Raw genomic sequence first — 10,697 nt, 5'->3', positions numbered from 1 at the left:
AGAGAGAGAGAGAGAGAGAGAGAGAGAGAGAGAGAGAGAGGGAGCGCTCTGGTGTCTCTTCCTGTTCTTATAAGGACACCAGTCCTACTGGATTTGGGCGCCACACTTACGACCTCATTTAACCTTATCTCCCTAAAGACCTTATCTCCAAATATAGTCGCACTCGGGGTTAGGGCCTCAACATATGAATTTGAGGGGGACACAGTTTAGTCCATAACCAATCACAAGCTTAGAATTCATTTTAAAGTAAAGCGAATATGAATCATTTCTAGAAGAATGCAACTTCATTCCAGTACTGGAAGAATTTCTACAGATAAATATCCAAGGAACATGAATTCACAATTAAAAAAAAACATCTCAAAACACTTAAGGAAACAAAACACCGTTAATGTGGAGCCAGACGCACAAATAATTAGGCACAGTATCATTTATACATTTAATGTTTAAAGGAATGAAAGAAACTATCCACAGGAATATGAGATGGTAAAGTTGACAAGCAGATCTAAAAAGTAGTGCTTCTCTAAATTGAAAAAATAATAATTGAAATTTAAAACTCAGCAGGTCAAATTGCAGATTGGCTACAGATGATGGGAGAATTCATGAACAGGAAGGTAATTCTGAAGAAATTGCCTCAAAATGTAGCATAAAGAGACCAAGCTGAAGAATATAAAAGCAAGATTAAAAAAACAAGAAGACTCATGTGAAAAGGCTTTTTACAATCTTATGATCAAATTTCCAGAACAGTGAATATGGGGAAGAAGAAATTTTGAAGAGAAAAATCTAAGAATTTTCTAGAAATGATGAAAGACAGGTCAGGATTCAGGAAGCTCAACCTACCACAAGAAAATCCCCAGGCTGAAAGTGAAGGACACTGAAAACAAAGATTCTAAAAAGCTTCCAGAGACAGAAGACAGATTCCCTCTCACGGAACCAGCACGGATTGAGAGTTGACTTCTGGGTAGCAATAGTGAAATGCAGAGGACAATGAGATAATATCACAAATGTCCTGAGAGAAAATGCTTGTCGACCTAAAACTATATTCAGTGAAAATCTTTTAAAACGGAGCATGCAATCAAGACATTTTCCAGACAAAGTACAAACCAAGAGCATTTATGACCAGTGGCCCTTCACTGAAGGAAATTCTGAAGGAAGAGTTTCAGGCAAAAAAAAAAATCCTCTGAAAGCAGGAAGCCCCTCAGAAGAGACAGTGAGCAAATAAGTGGATAAATATATAAGCAAATCTGGGCTTCCGTGGTGGCGCAGTGGTTGAGAGTCTGCCTACTAATGCAGGGGACATGGGTTCGAGCCCTGGTCTGGGAGGATCCCACATGCCGCGGAGCAACTGGACCCGTGGGCCACAACTACTGAGCCTGCGCGTCCGGAGCCTGTGCTCCGCAACGGGAGAGGTCGCGACAGTGAGAGGCCCACGCACTGCGATGAAGAGTGGCCCCCCCACCCCGCTCGCCGCAACTAGAGAAAGCCCTCGCACAGAAATGAAGGCGCAACATAGCAAAAATAAATAAATAAATAAATATTTGCTCACCACTGGCTGGTGAGCAAAGCAAAGGCTTAGAACCCACTTATGTCCACTCTTCTCTGCCACAGGACAGGGAGCAGGGCAATGGGCGTGCAGAGGCCAGGCGAAGGCGAGGGGTTTTCTAGGGAAGCGTTAGACCAGTTCAGTCTGCAAGAGGCAGAGGAAGCAATAAACCAATACTGGGAATTCTCTCTATTTTTCCCAGCATTTGCCCAGTGCTCAAACCAGAAATCCTACCCTGTTTTTTTTGTTGGTTTTTTTTTTTTCACTCCCTCCATTTGTGCACTTGTAATTAAAAAAAAAAAAAAAAAACAACCCACATACATACATTAAAAAGCTGATTGAACATTCACTTTCTCTCCTCTTAGGTCCTTACATCCTGCATGTTGCAACAAACCCTGGGATTGAAATTGCAAAGTGAGTTTGGAAATTCAAACCAAAGCTAAGCAAAAGAAAGTAAGTTCCTAAATGCGCCCTGGCTATTTCTGCTGAGGTACCTCTTTCCTGACATTTACTGACAACCAGCATTTGATAGGTTTCTCCCTCCCCCGTACGCCCCACCCTTCAGTCAGTCAGTCTAATGATGATGTATTGAAACCATTGCTGACATAAGCAAGCAGGACTCCACGGCAGCCCCAACAGCTCCAAAGTAAACTTCCAGCAGAGATGAGTGACTGAAGGTCTCAGAGGACAGCTTTTCAGCCACAGCCCTCAGCCTGGGTGGGGAATACGGGCATTTTTGGATGGACAATCAAAATTTGTGCAACAAACAGAACGGAATGGAATAGGGGAGAACAGTGTACGAAAGGGTGGGGCAGGGTGATGATCCCAACTAATTGACTGTGCGATTCTTCAGGGATGGCCTTTCATCTTCTGGCTGGGTGTTGTGCATCCTCTGTGTGAGCTCTTTGTAAGTGCACAGAATTCTAACACCCTCCAAGACAGAGTTCAGAATAGAAGATGTTGAGTTCATCTGGGGCATCGCTCATCACATGAATTGTTGATCTGACCTAGACATTAAGTTCCTACAGGGCAGGACTGTGTCTAAGGGGAAACTTTGTAGTACAAATTGGAGAAAAGGAAATGCAGGTCATGCTTATACCACTGGTTTTTCTAGGCCTTCAGAGATTCAAGCTGGCTTTTCTATCCTTTTTTTTAGTGACCACCTTATTTCTACCTGGGCAAATAAAATGTCCCGCATGTCTCTGATGAGATCGATGCCTTCAAGCAAAATTTAGCAAAAGGGAAACTGTCTCCTGAATTCTTGATCAGCCACCGATTCCCAGAGTTGCTCTACCCAGGTCCCCAAGAAAGCTCTGCCTGAAAGTATAGAAGCCAAGGCTACCTTTATTTTATTTATTTATTTATTTATTTATTTATTTATTTATTTATTATTTATTTATTTATTATTTTTTGCGGTACGCGGGCCTCTCACTGCTGTGGCCTCTCCCGTTGCGGAGCACAGGCTCCTGACGCGCAGGCTCAGTAGCCATGGCTCACGGGCCCAGCCACTCCGCGGCACGTGGGATCTTCCCGGACCAGGGCATGAACCCGTGTCCCCTGCATCGGCAGGCGGACTCTCAACCACTGTGCCACCAGGGAAGTCCCTACCTTTATTTTTCTTAATAAACACGTTATGATTTATTCATACAGTTGAATATCCAGAAGAGAAAGTGATAGTATAATAGCTGAATACATCAATACAGATGAATCTCAAATGAAAATTTGAGTGAAAGAAGCAAGTTACAGAAGAATATATCCAGTATTATTACATTTATGTAGAGTTTTATAAACAGTAAAATGAAAATGTATTGTTTGAGGATATAAAAATAAGTTATAAAAACTGTAAAGCAAGGAGATGATACACACACACACACACAGACACACACACAGATACACACACACACACACACACACAATAATGGTGATCTCAGGGCAGGAGGGATGGACATCTCAACCTGGACCATTACAGGCAGGAGTCAGTAGCCAGGAGTCTTCTAAGGCGACCACAACTGGACTTGCACTGCCACGGGTTGAAACTTGCCTCTTGCAAGTGTGCAATAAATGGGAATTTTTCTTAATCCCCCTGTGCCTTCGTCCGTAAACTATGAAGATATTGACTACGTTAGAGACTTGCTAACTCATATACAGTGCTCATGTAGAGTACTACTTGAAAGGTTTAATAAATGACATCCATTTTTATTATTATTAGAGCTACCAGGCAGTACTCATCCCTTCACTGGCTTGCCTCTTCCCATAGCTCTGTTGTCACAAGGTTCTTCATCCATTCACTCATCCATCCACTCACTCATCCATCCATCCATTCATTGAACAGGTATTGCTTGAGACTTCATATATACTGGCACCTAGCAGTGGTGTGCTATCATTCCAACTTTAAAAAATGCACTACAGGGGTGGGGGTGGGGGTGGGGAAATAAATAAATAAATAAATAATGCACTACATTTATAGCATTTGCCAATTTACATGGTGTAAATATTCCCACCATGGCCAATTTCAAGCTACTGAACCATTAAAAACTTGCCGGCAAAATTACCCTGTGAGGTCATCATTATTATTACTCCATCTTTAAGTGAAGAAATGGAAAGGATAAGACTTTAGTGCCCAACTTGTGGCACTAAAGCAGCCATAGAAAGCAGGTAAACAGGTGTGGCTGCGTGCCCATTGCATTTTATTTACAAACCCAGGCTGCCAACTGGTTTGCTGGCAGGCCACTGTTTGTCCACCTCCATTCTCAAAGGTGTTAAGCTGTCTGGGGGCTTTGAAAATTTTGTCTATGGGCTCAACTTGTAACAATGAATGAAGACTGTTTACCTGAAGAATTGTTTGCTCCGGAAAGAGGTTCCATGACATGATGAATTTTATTTCTTTGCAATGACTCGATCAGAATTCCACTCTGCCCTGCTGGCCTCTTGTGGTTAGAATGCTGATCAAGCACCGCTGGACAGACGTAACCCTAGATTGTTGGGACTAGAAGGGACGTGTGCATGGTAGAGCCCTGTGCGTGTTACCGATGAGGAAGTGAGCATCCAGAGAGGTGATGGGACATCCCCAAGGTCACAGGACTAACACGGCACACACACAATTCTGTTAACAAGGTTTTCATTGGTGGGATATGCACCGTCAGACACGTTTCCACCCCTCACCCACTGCCCTGCTTCTCTTGTAGATCGTTCTCGGAGGACCTCAAAGGAAGCCCCCATTCCAAGATTCTGTTGATGGATGGAAATGAGAATTCCACGTGAGGGTCTGTGTGGAGAAAAGCAGCCAGCTTGAAGGCCGACCGAAGTGGTCTGGCAACCCAGGTCTGCCATTTCCTGGCTGTGTGACACCCCAGTAGGTCACTTAACCTCTCTGAGCCTGACTGTCTTCATCTACTAATTGAGGATGATGGTATCTACCATGCATGGTTGCTCTGGTAGCTAAAGAAGGTCGTGGACACAGGTCTCTCTTGCTGTGCCTGATGCCCTGGAGCCACACACCCAGGGCAGGGCCTCCAGCCTGCATGATGTAAGGCAGACTCTCCCATTGTGGGTGGACCAAGAGCTGGGGCTTGATTGAAATGGTTCAGTGTGAGTCTGGGCCTGTAGGACCTCAAAATCCATCTTAGCCATGGGACTTAGAAGTCCCTTCCGGGCCCGGGGAACTCTGAAAGTCCAAATACTCACTGAATCTCAGCCAGGCCCCAGACTCAGGCAGGCACCAGGGACGGTGAATTCCCCAGGACTTAACCACGGTCTGGCGAGATCACAGCTGCTGAGGATGCTTGAGCGAGCCCCTGGGATCCACTGAAACCAGGACTCTGGGGCCAAGGAGGACATCGTGTTCTGCCTCGGACCAGCTGGGGAGCATTCTTGGTAGCTTCCTCCAGGGGACCATCTTCTTGCTTTTTGCCCTTTCCAGCTTCCAGAGGCTGTGCGTTCCTCGACGCACAGCCCCGCCCTCCACGCTCAAAGCACATCACTCCAGCCTCTGGATAAGCCCTCTCCTCTCCTCTCTCTCTCTGACTTTGACCCTCTTGCTTGCCTCCTCTAAGGACACTTGTGAGTACAGTGCATCCACCTGGAGAATCCAGCATCATCTCCCCATCTCAAGGTCCTTAAATTAATCGCATCTACAGAGTTTGTTCTGTCATTGACGGTAACGTACTCACATGTTCTGGGGATCAGAGCATGGACACGTTGGGGGCATTCTGTCTACTACAGTTGTGGCTCCCGCGAAAGCCAACCCTAAGATAAGGACTTGGGTGCAAATAGTTTACGTGGGGGGGTGGGGCAGAGAGAGAGAGGGCAGGGGGGAAAGGCCAGGGGAGGTGCGTCAGTGAGAGGTCACCACTGGGGCATCCGGGGCTCAGTCCCACCGAGGTCCCTCTGAGCAACTGGGTAAAACACGCCTTGCAGTTTCATACCTAGATGCAAGGAACACGGTGATACCCACCCAGTGCGTCCCTCCCTGGCTGAGGATTTCTCCTGGGGGGCGTCAGCGCCTGGGCCCCTCCTGAAGTGAGGAAGCCTCCGTGCTCGAGGCAGGAGGCCATCCACGGGTAAGGGACTCATCACACAGGCCTCGATGACCCCCAGCGGCCGAGGGAACGGCAGTTGGGGCGCCGACAGCGTCTGTTTCTGTGGGATTTGCCATGGGGGCCCTGAGCCTGGAGAGGTGATGTGACCAGCTGCTGAAATGTGAGGAAGCGGAGCCAGACAGGGAACAGGGTGCAGGAGCAGGGGCACCGGAGCCACGGGTCCACAGAGAGGGTGGAGCAGGACCCCACCTCCCCTGTGCCCTCCACGTCCATCCCATGACCTGGGCTGGACGCGGAATGGTCCCGAGAGGCCCAGGCGCACACAGCGTACGGTACTGCTGGATTTGGACAGGTTTGTAGCACTACCTCCAGCTCCTGCTGCAGAGAGCCGGAGCTCGGAGAACGGAGCCCGCTCCCCAGAGCTTTCCTAGAACCCATCACAGCAGAGCGTGATGGAGAAAAGCACAGGCCTCTCAGCCTGCACGAACGAGGACGGAAGGCCTGCCCTCTCGTGCTCACCCCAGAGAAGTCTGCTTTTGCCCGCGCTGGGGTCCACGTTGGGGCACACCTCGGCCCCTCCCAGGTGTACGTTTGCCCTCCTGGGCCTCAGCCCACCGATGCGGAGACGGGGAGCTTGGGCAGAAAAGGCAGGTCCGTCCTTGAGCGCCTCGACCCACAGGTGGCCCTGCCGCTGCCCCTCACTTGTCATCAGCAAGAGCCAGATGCCAGGAGCGGGGCTGTGCGGCCTGCCAAGAGCAGGAGGGGACCTGCTGTCCCAGAGGTGCCCCGGCCTGAATGGATCTCGGGCCAGTCAGCATTGGGGGGGGGGGGAAGGGGAGGGCAGATCCCCCAGGAGTGGAGAGGGGACCCTGTGGGGTTATGGGTGACCGAACAGACCACTGTCCCAGACGCCCAGCGCCGCCCCCAGCCCCGAGATGAAGTCCCTTCCTTCCTCCTGGACCTCGGTCTGACCCTCTTTTTGTCAGGCTGGGCTGGCCGTGACCAGAGGACCCCTGTTCTCTACCTTTTTGGCTGCATTTACTACAATGCTAACAAAACCGAGCAAACAACTTTTATGCAGCCAGTGCCCTCAAAGTGGCCCCAGAAGAGGGGGTGAGGCCCAGGAGACCGCTTGGTCCTCTCCCCACCCACTGATTTTCTTGCAGCTTTTCACTCAAGGTAGAGTTTCTATCTTGGAGGCGGAGGGAGGCCGCGTCCCATCAGCCCCGCCCCCGCCGCCCCCGGCCCCAGCGCGGCCCATCTCTTCTGTGAAGCGTCTATTTACAAAGCAGGTCGATCTGAGAAGCACGCTGCCGTCTAAAAATAGAAAGTCATTACGCAGCAGACAAGCGCCAGCTCAGGCCTGCAGAGCTGCGAGCGGGGGCAGCGCTGTTCCCTCCTCTTCTCGCCTTTTGCTCCTTCAGCCCCTCCCGGCCCAGCACCGCCCGCAGCTACAGGTCACAGGCCACCTGGCCGTCCACGGGCCGCGCCACCTCCACCTGGGTCCTGGCTCAGCCCCAGAGCCCAGGCCGGGCAGGACCTGGTTTCCCTTTGATTCCTTCGACAATCCCCCCGAGGCTAGTGTTCTCGTACATTCGTCCACTGAGGGACCCGAGGCTCTGGGCGGCAGGGGACTGTCCCCAGATCAGGAGGCCAGCGGGTGGCAGAGCTGGGAGGAGTGGCAGGTCCGTCTCAGGGGATTTGTCCATCACGCCAGGGGCGCTACCTCACGTCCCCAAGGACCATCCTCTCTGGGACGAGCGCCGTGGGCCCTGGCACCATGAAGAGACCCTGGGAAGTGCGGGGCCCCTATCTGCCTGCCCCCTCCTGGGGGGCCTGCCTGGGAGGCGGGGTAGGGGACCCCGATGCACCTCTTTGCTCGGGATCCACCCCGCAGGGTACCGAGGGTGCCTGCCCTGTGCCTGGGAGAGCCTTGCGGCCGCGGATCGAGAGGACAGCTCTCCAGATGGGGGATGGCCTCTGGTGCCTTCTGAGAAGGAAAGGAGACGGGAGCCTTGGGCATGAGCAAGGGCGAAGAGGGGCCCGAGACCCCAGAGCTGCTGTCTCCACGGAGGCTCTGCGCGGCGCAACCTTAAAGCAAAGCACGAGAAGAAGAGCCTGCGCGGTTGAGAGAAGCCCCGCCCCCACCCCACCCCCGGGTGTGGGAGTGTCTGGAAGTGCGGAGGCCCGTGCTGCGCGTGGCCCTGCTCGGTGGGGGGCAGGGTCAGCTTTGTGCATTAGGCTCCTGCTCAGGTGGGGGCATGTCTCCTGGCATCTCTGCCCAGTGTGGCAGGGCCCCTCCCTTCTCACCTGCAGGGGCTGCTGCAGCCGAGGGCGGGTGGAGGATGCCCCTGACAGTCTCCCGCGCTGGATGCCGTCTGCTCGGGGGATCCTCTCCCCTTGACCCACGGGGAACCCGGACAAGGCACTGCTTGTTTCTTAAGTCCTGCCCCTGCTGAGCTCACAGTGAGCCAGGAGGTGTAAGGAGTATGTTTTGCTTAAGGGTGCAAGTCACCATCCTATTGTGACACAGAGGGAGGACTGGGTTGTGACTTTTCCAGCTAACTTGATTCCTTCATACCACGCAGCAGAAAGAATGGAACAAAACCTTATTGCTTGGGCCATGGACTTCAAATGCAAATAGCAAATGAGGCCAAATAGTTACCAGCAAATGCCTGCAGCAGGCTGGGTGGGAGGCGATAAAGAACCGTGGGGACTGGGGCCTGTGCCTCCGTTCCATGGCTCCACGCCCCAGCAGACCCAGGGCATGCAGAGCGCGGGCTGAGGTTGCAGGTCCCCTGCTTAGCGTGCAATCAGAAATGTAGATAATCGTGTAGCGTTATTTGGTAGCAGATGAAAATAATCTAAAACACTGGGAAAATAATCTAACAACACTTGTTGGCAAGTCAGAAGCAGAGAAAATAGGCACACTGCTTGATATTTAATGCAAAAGTTTTTCTAAGGTATCTACAGCTTGACCTAAATTATTCAGTATAATAGACGTGTAGGAAAAAGTATCTAGGGAGGTGAATATTCTGTGATACAGTTGCACCATTTGGTTTAAGATGGAGAAGTTAAGCAAGGGAAGGACCCGCTCTCCGGGATCAAGCCTGCCCAGCCTTAGGAACGATTGATAGGGCATGTGTGTTCATCATGAAAATAGTCTGTGGTTTCCCATTATGACCTCGGAATCCCTTTCAATCCAGAGAATCCAGGCGGAGAGGCCTACACAGGGCCCACGCTCCTGGGATCGTCTTGGGCTTGGGGCTTCCCCTACAGCTGCTCTGCAGACAGCACCGCGGCGACCACGGGGGGCCCGAGTGGCTTCACGTCCCTCTTTGGAAGATTTTGGACCTTGCTCCCTGCATCATCATCTTTGGAAATCATGAATTTCCTGCCCACAAAGGGAAGCAGATCCAATCCCCTCTGCCTGCACCGTTGCGTTATGATTCGCTTTGGGTGTTGACGTTGATGTCCCCTCGACAGCCAGCCGCAGGCGGCTTCCCCAGGGGCCCGGCCTTGGGCGAGGGAATGAGCACAGCAGGGCATTTTGTTTGGGGAGATCGTCCTGCATTTTGCTGAGCAGAAATACCACGTGAGGCTAAACCGGAGAGCTAAAGGGGCTCTGGTTTTTAGAAACCCTGTGTGAACTTCCCGCCCACGTGAGGGTGGGCGCGTCCTCCCCGCACCCCGCACAGTGCAGGTGCTCAGCCCGCCCCCCGCCCCACCCTATCACCCCAACTGCTGGCTTCTCAGATTCCCTCCACCGCACCCCGAGGTGGCGACAGAGAATCTCCGTCTTAGCGATGGAAGAACTGAGGCTCAGAGAGCTTCCACATGGCTCAGCTGATGGGGAAGGACAGGAACGGGGAAGCCTGGGCCTGGCTCTGGAGAAGCAGCCAGGGGTTAAGGGTGATAGGACATTGGGGGTTAACACGACACCCACGGGGCCGGGCGCCTCTGTCTGGAACCGCGGTGGTCTGCTACTGGGAGAAGTGGGTGACGACTCACTCGGTGGGCAGCCTCTCGCTCCCGGCTGGTTAGACCGGTCGAGGCAGGGCCCAGCCGGCGGTCAGGGGGCCGGAGTCCTGGGGCAGAGGCCAGGGCTTCTGGGAGTGATGGCTCTGGAACCAGCGGGGAAGCTGGGCTGAAGCCCCTTCGGGGGCCGCGAGGGTCAAGGGAAGGCTGTGACCCACACCTGAGGGCTGCAGAGGCTGCACCCGGCGCGCCGAGTGCGTGCCCGGCAGCTGGGGGACCACTCGCTGGTGGGTGGAAGGGGCCCTTGCACCTGGCGGGCACTGCACGGGCGCCTGCTGTCGTGGTGAGTGTCGTGGGTAGGGTGAGTCCTTGTCCTGCCCTCAGGAGGTCACTGTCATGGAAATGAAGGCTGAGGCTCTTCACCCGGGGAGGGGGGCGGAGAGTGGCGTCCACGGCCCCCCTGGGAAGTGCCTCTGCGCATGCGCGCGCGTGTCAATCAGGGTTCTTCCCGTCCTAGTGCACAGCTGACAGCTGCCGAGAGCTTACCACGTGCCAGGCCTCCTCCTGACGACCCGGGAGGGGGGCACGACTCTCCCCATTTTGTGGGGGAGGACACGGAGCTGTCAAGTGGCCCCCCCCCC

General features: G+C 52.7%; 1 pseudogene; it reads right to left on the bottom strand.

The window, feature by feature from the left end:
* Positions 1 to 7,787, bottom strand: part of LOC103068370 (eukaryotic translation initiation factor 3 subunit D-like) — a 176,232-nt pseudogene extending 168,445 nt beyond the window's left edge.
* Positions 7,788 to 10,697: the final 2,910 nt, after the last annotated feature.

Source organism: Lipotes vexillifer, unplaced genomic scaffold (genome assembly GCF_000442215.2).
Source record: "Lipotes vexillifer unplaced genomic scaffold, Lipotes_vexillifer_v1.1 scaffold981, whole genome shotgun sequence".
Lineage (NCBI taxonomy): Eukaryota > Metazoa > Chordata > Mammalia > Artiodactyla > Lipotidae > Lipotes > Lipotes vexillifer.
Note: the sequence above shows the minus strand (reverse complement) of the source record. Positions and strands in the feature narration are given on the sequence as shown.